The sequence below is a fragment of the Mus musculus genome, chromosome 15 (genome assembly GCF_000001635.26).
Source record: "Mus musculus strain C57BL/6J chromosome 15, GRCm38.p6 C57BL/6J".
NCBI lineage: Eukaryota > Metazoa > Chordata > Mammalia > Rodentia > Muridae > Mus > Mus musculus.
In genome coordinates, this window is record NC_000081.6 from 34,684,104 (window position 1) to 34,696,430 (window position 12,327).

Genomic DNA, 12,327 nt, shown 5'->3' on the forward strand with positions numbered 1-12,327 from the left:
CACAGTTCCTCCAACAGGGCCACACCCCCTAGTAGTGGCACTCCCTGGGTTGAACATCCAAACCACCATAGGCTCCCACTAGAGGTATTTTCTCAGTTATGCTAAGTCATGTGGCTTATTGTGGCCAGTGGGAAAGTGACAGAGAAACAGTTCTGGGCCAAGACCTTCAGATGCCTTTCTTTCTTGTCTACTTGTTTTGTTCCCTGAGCTTTTCCCTGGTTATAAATAAATAAATAAATAAATAAATAAATAAATAAATAAATAAATAAAAGGCCCTTTGTGGGAGAGTAAAGAAAACCATGAAGGAGGTTTGAAGCTAGTCCTTATAGTCGTCAACAGAACTACATCTTTCCTTAAGATTCTTGATCAAGGAAAGATCTGGGGTGTCCCCAACCTAATGACTCTGACCTTTTCTTGGCTCCTTTCAGGACCTCTTTCTTTCTCTTACCTCTCCATCATTGTATACCCTGACACACCATCCCACTTGCCTTTACAGTCTTCTGACCAGGGAGAGATTCTCTAAGCTACATCCCTCTGAGCCTGGTGATACTTCAGCTTGTTGTGTCATGCCCTGCCCCTGGCCATTATGTCCCCATCCTCCCCCATCGCTCCTCCACCCCAGGCAGGCAAGCCCTGCCTCATTTTTCATTAACATAATAGATCTCCTGTGGTTACTTGCTTCCTAAGTATGTTCTCTTGGCAACAACTGAGAATTTGGGTACATGGACAGGGGTAAGGGGTTGGTCTGGAAGAATTACCTCTCAAATCTTGACACAAAGTAGGTTTGTTACTGATAGGCCTATTCCTGAACTGAAGAAAATATCCAGGGAAAGTGAGATAAGAACTTTAACTTTAGGAATAAGATAGTTCCTTTGAGTGATAACAGATTTTGATTACCACTGCTCATTGGAAGGGCCCTTAAGAGGAAACTACAGGGCCTGACTAGGTATCATTTCTATCATTTTTTTCTTTTCTTTCTTTCTTTTGGGGGAAGGTAGGGGGGTAGTTTATATTGTAATCAAGTCAAATTTTTGTGACTATCTGTCCTGGACAGAACTCATTTTTCATGACAGAGTTCACTTCTGCATCCTCAGCTCATTCTCCCAGTTACCACACTGTATGCTGTTATCTGCAGCAGCTGCTGAAGCTCACCCAGGACCCGTGCTTCCAGAAACGATTGTGGAAATCATGAAAGAACCTAGATCTGTCCTTTGCTTGAATGGCTTCACTTCAGTTTAGGGGAGAGGATGCACACATTGAAAGATAAATATGTATAAACTAAGCAACTAAATGCGGAGGAATGAAGAGGCTAATCACAGACTTCAGAATAATATATTTGCACTGGAAAGACCTTCAAGGTCATGATTCCTGGGGGCATGGGAGAAAAGAGTGGGCCAAAATGAATGCGATAGTATGCACAACTGTAGAATGCCAGGATGGAAGAAGAACTTATAAATGTATGTGCAGGGACAGGGAACTGAGGCCCAGGAGACGCATGTTCCACCTAGCAGCTCGATGCCTGGAGAGCAGCCTCTGGGAACAGCTTGAGAGCCAGATTGCTAATTAGAATTTTTTTTCTGTGTAGTTTTCCAGGATCTGTATGGAGTGTCATATGCATCTTGGCAGGCTCCCTAAACCCATCTAGTCAGTCAAGCGCCATGGCTGCTCCACCGACTCACATGTGCTCCTTCTGAAAGCCTCTCTCTCTCTCTGGGGATTTGCATGTGCTTAAAATATGGAAAAACAAGAAAAGAAAAGAGGTTCCCACGGTCTTCATGCGCAGACGTGATGGTGACTTCCCTGTTGTATCCTCCATCTGTGTCTGAAGCCCTGGTGTGTCTTACCTGATAAAGAGAGCAGGGCCTCTCCCTAGAGGTTCCCCCTCCGTGCTATGGCCTTTGTGAGGACATGGTGGAAGCAGTATGCATGTTGAGGGAGGGGAGGAGTTGCCTCCTACCAGCCAAAGCACAGCTTCCCACCTTGTTCCTTCCCACATGCTCCCTGAATCTCCCCATATCTTCCTTCCCATGTCATCTACAGAAACCACGCAGTGGGAAACTATATGTCCCAGCTATCTAGCTGTGTACTGTCTGCCCCAGATGTGTGCTGCTGCTAGCCAGCTGTGTGGCTTTAGACAAGACCTTCAACTCTGTGGGCCTTGTTTTCTCTTCACTAAAAAGAGAGGTTTGGACTAGATGGTCTTTCAGAAAGTTTCCAACTCTGAAGTAGGCACCTGTAAAAGTTTCCTCTTCTTATTTACCTTTAACAACCCTTTTCTGCACTGGCTACTTAGAGAAAGAGGCAGAGAGGATTTAGAAGTAGCCACATGTCAACACATTGAAGCATGACTGTCGTACTCTTGGAAATGCAGTAGAGCTGTTTAGCTGTAACACATAGGACTTAGGCAGCTCAGGGCTCCAACTTTTGGCCAATCCCCAGCCACTGTGTGGTCTTGAACAAACCCCAATCTTCTCTTTAAAGGACTGATAAGATTTACTGCTTTGTAATGTGATGCTTAGAATTCCACAAGACACAAAGCTCAAGTCTAAGTGAATCAAAGAACTCCACATAAAACCAGAGACACTGAAATTTATAGAGGAGAAAGTAGGGGAAAAGCCTCGAAGATATGGGTACAGGGGGAAAATTCCTAAACAGAACAGCAATGGCTTGTGCTGTAAGATCAAGAATTGACAAATGGGACCTCATAAAACTGCAAAGCTTCTATAAGGCAAAAGACACTGTCAAAAAGACAAAAAGGTCACCAACAAATTGGGAAAGGATTTTTATCAATCCTAAATCTGATAAGGGACTAATATCCAATATATACAAAGAACTCAAGAAGCTGGACTCTAGAAATTCAAATAACCCCATTAAAAATGGGGCACAGAGCTAAACAAAGAATTTTCAACTGAGGAATACCGAAGGGCTGAGAAGCACTTGAAAAAATGTTCAACATCCTTAATCATCAGGGAAATGCAAATGAAAACAACCCTGAAATTCCACGTCACACCAGTCAGATGGCTAAGATCAAAAATTCAGGTGACAGCAGATGCTGGCGAGGATATGGAGAAAGAGGAATACTCCTCCATTGCTGGTGGGATTGAAAGCTTGTACAACCACTCTGGCAGTCAGTCTGGTGGTTCCTCAGAAAATTGGATATAGTACTACCAGAAGATCCAGCAATACCTCTCCTGGGCATATTCCCAGAAGAGTTCCAACTGGTAATAAGGACACATGCTCCACTATGTTCATAGCAGTCTTATTTATAATAGCCAGAAGCTGGAAAGAACCCAGATGTCCCTCAACAGAGGAATGGATGCAGAAAGTGTGTTACATTTACACAATGGAGTACTACTCAGCTATTAAAAACAATGAATCTATGAAATTCTTAGGCAAATTGATGTATCTGGTGGTTATCATCCTGAGTGAGGTAACCCAATCACAAAAGAAGTCACTTGATATGCACTCACTGATAAGTGGATATTAGCCCAGAAACTTAGAATATCCAAGATAAAATTTGCAAAACACATGAAACTCAAGAAGAAGGAAGATCAACGCGTGGATACTTCATTACTCCTTAGAATAGGGAACAAAATATCTATGGAAGGAGTTACAGAGACAAAGTTTGGAGCTAAAACAAAAGGATGGACCATCCAGAGACTACCCCACCCAGGGATCCATCCCATATACAACCATCAAACCAAGACACTATTGCAAATGCCAGCAAGATTTTGCTGAAAGGACCCTGATATAGCTGTCTTGTGTGAGGCTATGCCAGTACCTGGCAAACACAGAAGTGGATGCTCACAGTCATCTATAGGATGGAACACAGGACCCCCAATGAAGGAGCTAGAGAAAGTACCCAAGGAGCTGAAGGGGTCTGCAACCCGATAGGTGGAACAACAATATGAACTAACCAGTACCCCCTGAGCTCATGTCTCTAGCTGCATATGTAGCAGAAGATGACCTAGTTGGCCATCATTGGGAAGAGAGGCCCCTTGGTCTTACATTATCTTATCATTTTAACAAACGTCTGAAATAGTTATGTTTCTTTTAAGAAGAGGAAGGAGGAGGAGGAGGAAGAAGAGGAGGAAGAGGAAGATGAGGAGGAGACAACAACAACGACTTGTTTGGATTGTAGTTTTGAAGTCTGTGCACCCATCCCATTATAGGTCTCTGATGAGGCAGCATGTCATGGCAGGATCAATGCATGATGACTGCTTATATTTTGAGACATGAAAAAGAGAAAGAGGAAGAGGAGCAGGTGTCACCATTCCCTAACTGAGACAGGAAGACCACCCCTCTGCATGGGAATTTGTCTAGAGGTTGAGCGTTGTGACTTGCTAAAGAAGACTGAATTTCAAAGTAGATCTCTATTACAAATACCCCTCTAGTATATTTTGCATCATCTATGTCTCGCTAAATGGATTTCTCAGTTGGCAGCTATCAGGCCCATATGCACACCCATACACAGTGGCAGCTGCCAAATTATCTCAGGTTAGGTAGAGACCTAGCTGGGATCAGAAGCACTGCTATTGTCTCTGAAAATGTTCTGGAATGTAGAACTATGAATGGTGCACGTGTGTGTGTGCACAAGGTGTGCTTACTTGTGTGTGTGTGTGTGTGTGTGTGTGTGTGTGTGTGTGTGTGTGAGCAATAGCTATTGTAGTGCTATTGCATCTGTGGAGACCTCTAGGGTAGTCCATCATGCAGTAGCTCTTCAAAGATTTCTCTTGTTATCATGAGAACCAAGGTTGATTTAAACAATCTCACAGCTACACGTGTAGTTCAGTCCTGGATCACCCAAGGACCCTGCACTTCACTTATAGGAACCATTGCAACTGTTGTAGTTTCTGCTCACACCATAGTTTCTGTCTCTAGACACCTAAGTCACAGCTGCTCCAGACACTTTACCCCTGTTCTCCATCCATGACTGATTTAGATGATTCAGCCTGCAGGCCCTCCAGATGATGCCTCCCTGTAGCTGTCTTCAATCTGGCCTTGAAAGAATGGCTTCCATCCCATGATAGCAGAGGCAGGCAGGCCTAGTGAATGTGCAGACTAGCTTGATTAAACAGGTTTGTGGTTCACAAAGTGATGCACATGTGTGACTGGCTGTGTAAGAAGCCTCTTTACTTTCTTGGAGTAACTGGGGATATCTTGCTTCTGTGTACCACCTCCCTGGTGCTGCAACCAAGGCTCCAACAAGGCATCCTCCTCCTGTCTTATTGTCTACTTATGGTATTTAGCATTGTCAGCCAAAGTGGGTTGATCTGGGATTGGAGAGATGGCTAAGTAGTTAAGAGTGTGTATATCTCTTTGACAAGACTTGAATTCAGTTTTCACCATCCACATTGCGTGGCTCAACTCCAGCCCCAAGGGATCTGACTTACTCTTCTGGCCTCTGGATGTACTCACCTATACAACATTAAGAATTAAGTTTTGCTGGACACTATGCCCCTCCTTAGAAGTGAGAACAAAACACCCTTGGAAGGAGTTACAGAGACAAAGTTTGGAGCTGAGATGAAAGGATGGACCATGTAGAGACTGCCATATCCAGGGATCCACCCCATAATCAGCATCCAAACGCTGACACCATTGCATACACTAGCAAGATTTTATCGAAAGGACCCAGATGTAGCTGTCTCTTGTGAGACTATGCCGGGGCCTAGCAAACACAGAAGTGGATGCTCACAGTCAGCTAATGGATGGATCACAGGGCTCCCAATGGAGGAGCTAGAGAAAGTACCCAAGGAGCTAAAGGGATCTGCAACCCTATAGGTGGAACAACATTATGAACTAACCAGTACCCCGGAGCTCTTGACTCTAGCTGCATATGTATCAAAAGATGGCCTAGTCAGCCATCACTGGAAAGAGAGGCCCATTGGACACGCAAACTTTATATGCCCCAGTACAGGGTAACGCCAGGGCCAAAAAGGGGGAGTGGGTGGGTAGGGGAGTGGGGGTGGGTGGGTATGGGGGACTTTTGGTATAGCATTGGAAATGTAAATGAGCTAAATACCTAATAAAAAATTAAAAAAAAAAAGAATTAAGTTTTGGTTGTGAGCCTAGCCTTTAATGGCTGAGCCATCTCTCCAGCCCATTTACACAATGGAGTACTATGCAGTTATTAAAAACAATAAATTTATGAAACTCTTAGACAAATGGATGGATCTGGAAGATATCATCCTGAGTGAGGCAATCCAATCACAAAAGAACACACATGATATAAACTTACTGATAAGTAGATATTAGCCCAGAAGCTCAGAATCCTTCTTAGAAGGTGGAACAAAGTACCCATGGAAGGAGTTACAGAGACAAAGTTCGGAGCAGAGACTGAAGGAACGGCCATCCAGAGACCACCCCACTTGGCGATCCATCCCATAAACAACCACCAAACCCAGACACTATGGCAGATGCCAACAAGAGCTTGCTGACAGGAGCCTGATATAGCTGTCTCCTGAGGGGCTCTGCCAGTGCCTGGCAAATACAGAAGTTGATGCTCATAATCATCCATTGGGAGGAGCACAGGGTTCCCAATGAAGGAGCTAGAGAAATACCCAGGGAGCTGAAGAGGTCTAGGAGGAACAACAATATGAACTAACCAGTACCCCCAGAGCTCCTTGGAACTAAACCACCAATCAAAGAAAACACATGGTGAGATTTGTGGCTCTAGCTGTATATGTAGTAGAGGATGTACTAGTCGGTCATCAATGGGAGGAGAGGCCCTAGGTCCTGTGAAAGTTCTATGCCCCAGTATAGGGGAATGCCAGGACCAGGAATGGGAGTGGGTGGGTTGGGGGACAGGGAGAGGGGGGAGAGGATAGGGGATTTTTGGAGGGGAAACTAGGAAAGGGGATAACATTTGAAATGTAAATAAAGAAAATATCTAATATTTTAAAAAAAGAAAAGAAAAGAATTAAAAAATTAATCTTAATATTTTTAAAAGAAGATTGATCTGATAATATAAAGAACAGACAACCCCAGGTCCATCAGTCCTCAGGTACATTCATAGCAGCAGTTGGAAAGAGATCCTGAGTGGCTGGGGACCCAAGACTGCAGAGCTGCTGAGAACACAAGAGACTGCAAAGAGCTGAGCCTGAAGAGAACAAGAGGCTCTGAAGAGACAAGCCCATGGAAGGCAAAGGACTGTGAAGAGCTGAGGCTGCAGAGCAGGGAGCTGAAAGCCCAGCTGCTGGCAGACTTCCAGAGAACTGCTGAGATTTCATAGTTCTGGCTGTTGAGCCTCCCTGGAGTGCCTGAGAGCCAAGAGTCAAAGCTCAGGACAGCAGCCCTAAGAACTGAGGGTTCTTGCTCTCTGGAGGTCTGGGGATGCTGTGGGTAAGAGAGCTGTAATCTGCTGACTCACTGTTCCATCCCAATGGAACAAAAGCCCCCTTGGCTGATTGGCAGTACAATAATCTAGAGACATACCTTGGTTCCCACCATGATGTGCTGTGCCTTCTTTTAAAAATGTCACCTCACAACAACACTTGGGGATTAAGCCTCTAACACCCGAAATTTTGAAGGATACTATAGCACATCATGTATGTGACATGTATGGAACTTCTTACCCTCATGTCTTCCCCGGTGATGACAACAGTGAATGGAACAGGCTCTTGGTGATGGGGATTGAATCATATTTTGACAGCAAGGTCGATGAGGGCAAGATCACCTATACCCAGTTTATCCTGTAGCCCAAGTGCCTGGCATATGGCAGTTCCAGAAAGCCTTTCCTAGTGGTGCAAGACACAAATTACCTTCAGCAGAAACGGCGTAGTTCTCATGATTTCAGGCTTGTTCCATCTGCCAGCTTAATGGATCAACTCATTCAGAGATGTCTATACCTACCTCTTCCTAAGTGCGTTTGTTTAGGAACATAATGTAAGTCACAAGTAGAATTTAAACCTTCTAGAGTTACATGGAAAAGGCAAAAGGAAATAAATAAAAACAATTTTAATAGTTGGTTTTGTTTTTACCTACATACCTAAAATATTGTCATTCTAACATGTAACAAGTGAAAAGCTCAACAGTTTATTAGTTTTCCATACTAACTTTGAAATGCAGTGTACATTCTGTACACGGAGCACATCTCAGTTGGAACTGGTGCATTTTAAGTGGCCAATAGCCATTGCCACACCCATCTAGTGACTACTCTATGGGAAAGCAAAGCAAGAAAGCAGATGAGGCCTCCTCTGAAAGCCCCCTCCAGGCCCATGCCCCGCCCCCTCCAGCCCCATGCCACGCCCCCTGCTCCCTTTCTGTCTTCTCACAGTGCTCACCTCAGCATGAGTTTCCAGTTTCTTGGAACATGGACCATTACCAGATAGCTGTCAGTTTTTACTTTATCTCCAAAAAATTCCACTTTAGAAGCAAAACCAAAACCATATTTGTTCTACAAGACACATTATACCACAGGGGGTTAGCAACTCCAAATTCATGCAAGCTTACTAGTTGAACTAAACAATTGCCCTTCTTTTTCCCATCATGCCTTTGGAGATACATCATGCTCTTGTTTAGATACTACTTTTTATGAAATTTGATTTGCTTATTCAGTTCACTGAGTGTTACTACATGTAACATAGTTATGAAAACAAGCATGCTCAGGAAGGATGCAGTCTCCACTCCAGGAACCTTAAATCTGGGTGAGATTGGAAGAGGAACAAGCAGGGTTTTAGAACACATTCAATAAGGGAATAAATATTTGGTACTCAGAAAGGTCATTGGCAAGTGAGTGACCTAGCATAGGGATGTGTGAGTGTGTCGATACAGAAGTGTGCGTGTGAGTGTGCATGTGCATGTTTGTGCGCATGCATGCGAGTGTGAACGTGGGCACACGTGCATGCATGTGCATGTGTGTGTGCAGTGAGGGAAATAACATGCTTCTAACATAAGAACTGAAGACTGAGAAGCTGGGATGTGAGTTGGGGACATGAGGTGGGGATGGAAAATGGCTTCCAGGCAGGAAGAGAGCAAGCATATATCTCTTGAGCATGGGGTGATGAGGAGTAGCCATGGTCAACACTTTGTCCTTTAGTTAAACCCTGGAAGAAAGATATTGGAAACTTCAGCTCTGATTCTAACTTCTACATTCTCAGTCTGTCTGTACAGCTCTTACTGACTACTTCCCTGTTTCAGTTAAGCCAACATGCTCAGTATCTCTCAGCCCTTCGCTCTTTATTAAACGTCTCAGAATCTCTCTGTCCTACTCTCCCCATCTCTAATAACGAGACCAGACAGTTTCAGTCTCTCAGCCAAGCCATCTTTCCTCACCCCACATTGTTACCCGCTGAACCTAAGTTGCTAGTAAGCCAGTCATACTCAGTCTCTTAAGTATTGGGATGCTTTTGGCCTGGGCACTTTCTGCCCTCCCTGAAGGCACTCATTTTTATAATAACTTTAAATTTTTACCAGTGCTATCAAAATTCTAAGTGGTATAATTTGTACTCTGTTGAAATATCATTTTGGAACAAGTCTGCTGTTTAAAAAAACTGTATCAGACAATAAAGTAGGAAAATAGTTTCAGGGCTTCAGAGAAGCTATGACTAATTTTTATTGTAAAAACACCATTCTCAGTCTTGTATTTATTCATACATTCTTCTGTCTATAACATAATAAAAAGTCCACCAACCTTCTCTTAGAGTCATGAGCCTTCATTGCCTGCACAGAGAACCTGTCGGCTGTGCTTTTCCTTGAGCAATCATGTCCTTCCTTTTGAAACTCTCCCGTGTGCACTGCCTATGCTCTGTGCACTGCCTGCACGTGCCCTCCACCTCACACTTGTCCTTGATTATGGAGTAGCTTACCTCATATTGGCACAATTCATTCTAACCACACCTTCAATGCGGGACATGTAAAATTCAAAACACAAGAACCAGATTGTATTCAGTATCTGAGAATAAATGCTAATTTCTCCCCAGTTGTATTTTGTCATATTTTAAACAAAATAATTCCCTGACTGGAAATTCTACTTAATCAGTAATATTTATTTGCGATTCACACACTGTATTTAGCCTGGAACTCCTTGGTGACTTGGAAACTCCTTGGTACAGTGACTCAGTTTCCATGAGCGATATACACCAGGGCGCACAGTGTGACAATGGGACAGAGTAAACCAACACTAAGTGAGAACATTTGCATTTATATGAAGTTAAAGAAATGTGAGAGAAATGTCTCCTGAGCTCACGTCGTCGTCGTCTTTGGGAACACAATTCTAGTATTTGTTCATTAGAATGTGAGGTGGGGTGGGTGCTTTGTGAGCTATGGGGACTACAGAGATAACAACAATAACAGACAGGTCTCAGGCACTGCTTCCCCAGCTGGCTCCTTGTGATGCTAGTCTGTCTAGGCTTTGGAATTCAGTTGTCTGCATGGTGCTGTCAAGTTAGTTTTAAAATGAACTTTGCACTGAGTGATGGCAATCACCCTTCACGGTATAGGCATGGACTTTAGGGATTTCCACTTTCAGATTCAAGATTACAACATCAACTTTGGTCAGAATGGCCAGCCTTCTGTCCTGCCCCACAGGTTTCAGATGTAAGACCCTGAAACCATGAAAGCCAGATCCAAAAATTAATGTATGGTGGTTTGAATGAGAAATGACCCTGTAGAATAGGCTATTTGAACACTTGGCTCTCAGTATTTGGGAAAGCTTAAGCACTACAGGCTTGGTGGAGGAAGTATGATGCTCGATGGGCTTTGAGAGTTTTATAGCCTTGCCCACTTCCAGTTTGCACTCTGCTTCCTGCTTATAGTAGAAGACATAAGCTCTCAGTTTCCTGTTTCTGCTGCCATGCTTGCTTCTGGTGACCATGTTTCCTTGCCATGTTAGATTCTTGACCCTTGAGCCATCAGCAAAAATAAACCCACTCTTCTGAGTTGCTTTTGGCCAAGGTGTTTTTTCACAGCAGCAGAAAATAAGACATCAACTAATACACACGTACACACCTACAGTTCAATACACATGTACATTCCTATTATCCAATACACATGTACATACCTACCATCCAATAGACATGTACACACCCACAGTCCAATATACATGCATACACCTATGTGGGGTGGTGGGCTGTGCACAGACAGCTTGTTCCCTGGTTAAGCAAAGGTCTGGAACCCCAGTGACCCGATGGGTGGTGACTTCTACCTGCATGGGACCGCATATGTTTGGCCACGCCTCCTGGGTCCCTGGCTCCTGTCACATAGCTACAGCCTCCCACAGCACCACCACCCCCATCCCCGCAGAGAGGTGTGTGGCCATCAGTCATGTAGGAGCAGCACAAAGCCCTCCCACATGCAAATAAGGTTTCCCCAAAGCTCTTAGACCAAACCAATGAGAGGTACCTGTTGTCAGACCCTTACCCATCCCAAAACTGTATATAAGAATCCTATCTGGAAGGATTAGGGGTGCGAGAACTACTCTGTTGTCCGAGCCTTCTGTCCAAAGAGCTGTAACTCTTGGGAAGAGGTCTGCTCTTCCAGATAAGCCGCCTGAAGCTCTACTACACTCCTCACTGGCTAGTCGGCCTTTAGTTGGCCCAGCCTGACCAGACTTAGTCGAGTTGGAGGCATAGCAGAGACGGAGGTGGAGCCAACTGCAGCAACAGAAGCGACCTCCCCTCCCTGCCCACACTCACTTCCCTTCCTGGGAACTCTCACACCAGGCTGGGTCAGAGATCTCCGTGGAAAGCCTCTGGTACACAGGCCCACCCACCTACCATCTAATACACATGTACACACCTACAGTCCAATACACAAGTACCCACCATGGTCTACACAGCTACCACAGAGATGGATCAATGGTTAAGAGCATTGTCTGTTCTTCCAAAGGACCACATTTCAACTCCCAGCAGCCACATAACAGTTCACAACTGTCTGTAACTCACACCAATACACATTAAATAAAATTAAATAAATTATTATAAAATTATTTCACATTTCACATTCAATTTAACAGTACACCCTCTAGCAATGCTTCAAGATATGGCATGCATTTCCAAGCCCCCTGCAGCAGAACAATGCCCAAGTGGAGTTCTCAGGTGAAAAAGAAGTGGACTTCACGTGGAATGAGAAATGAGACAATATCAAGAGGTTGAGGGAACCTAAGGACTTGAGAGAAGGGACCCCAGGAAGGAAATCAGGGTGAAAGAAGCTTTGGCTTACGAATCCCAAAGTATGAGAGGGAGAAACCAGATGATGGACTCAGTCTATAAGCATCTTTACATTGGAAAGACATTTTAGAAATAAAAGAGGGCGAGACAGGAAGCTTGGTGGAAGCAATGGGGGCTAATATCTAAAATGACTTGGGGATTAAAAAGAAAAGAAGTAAGA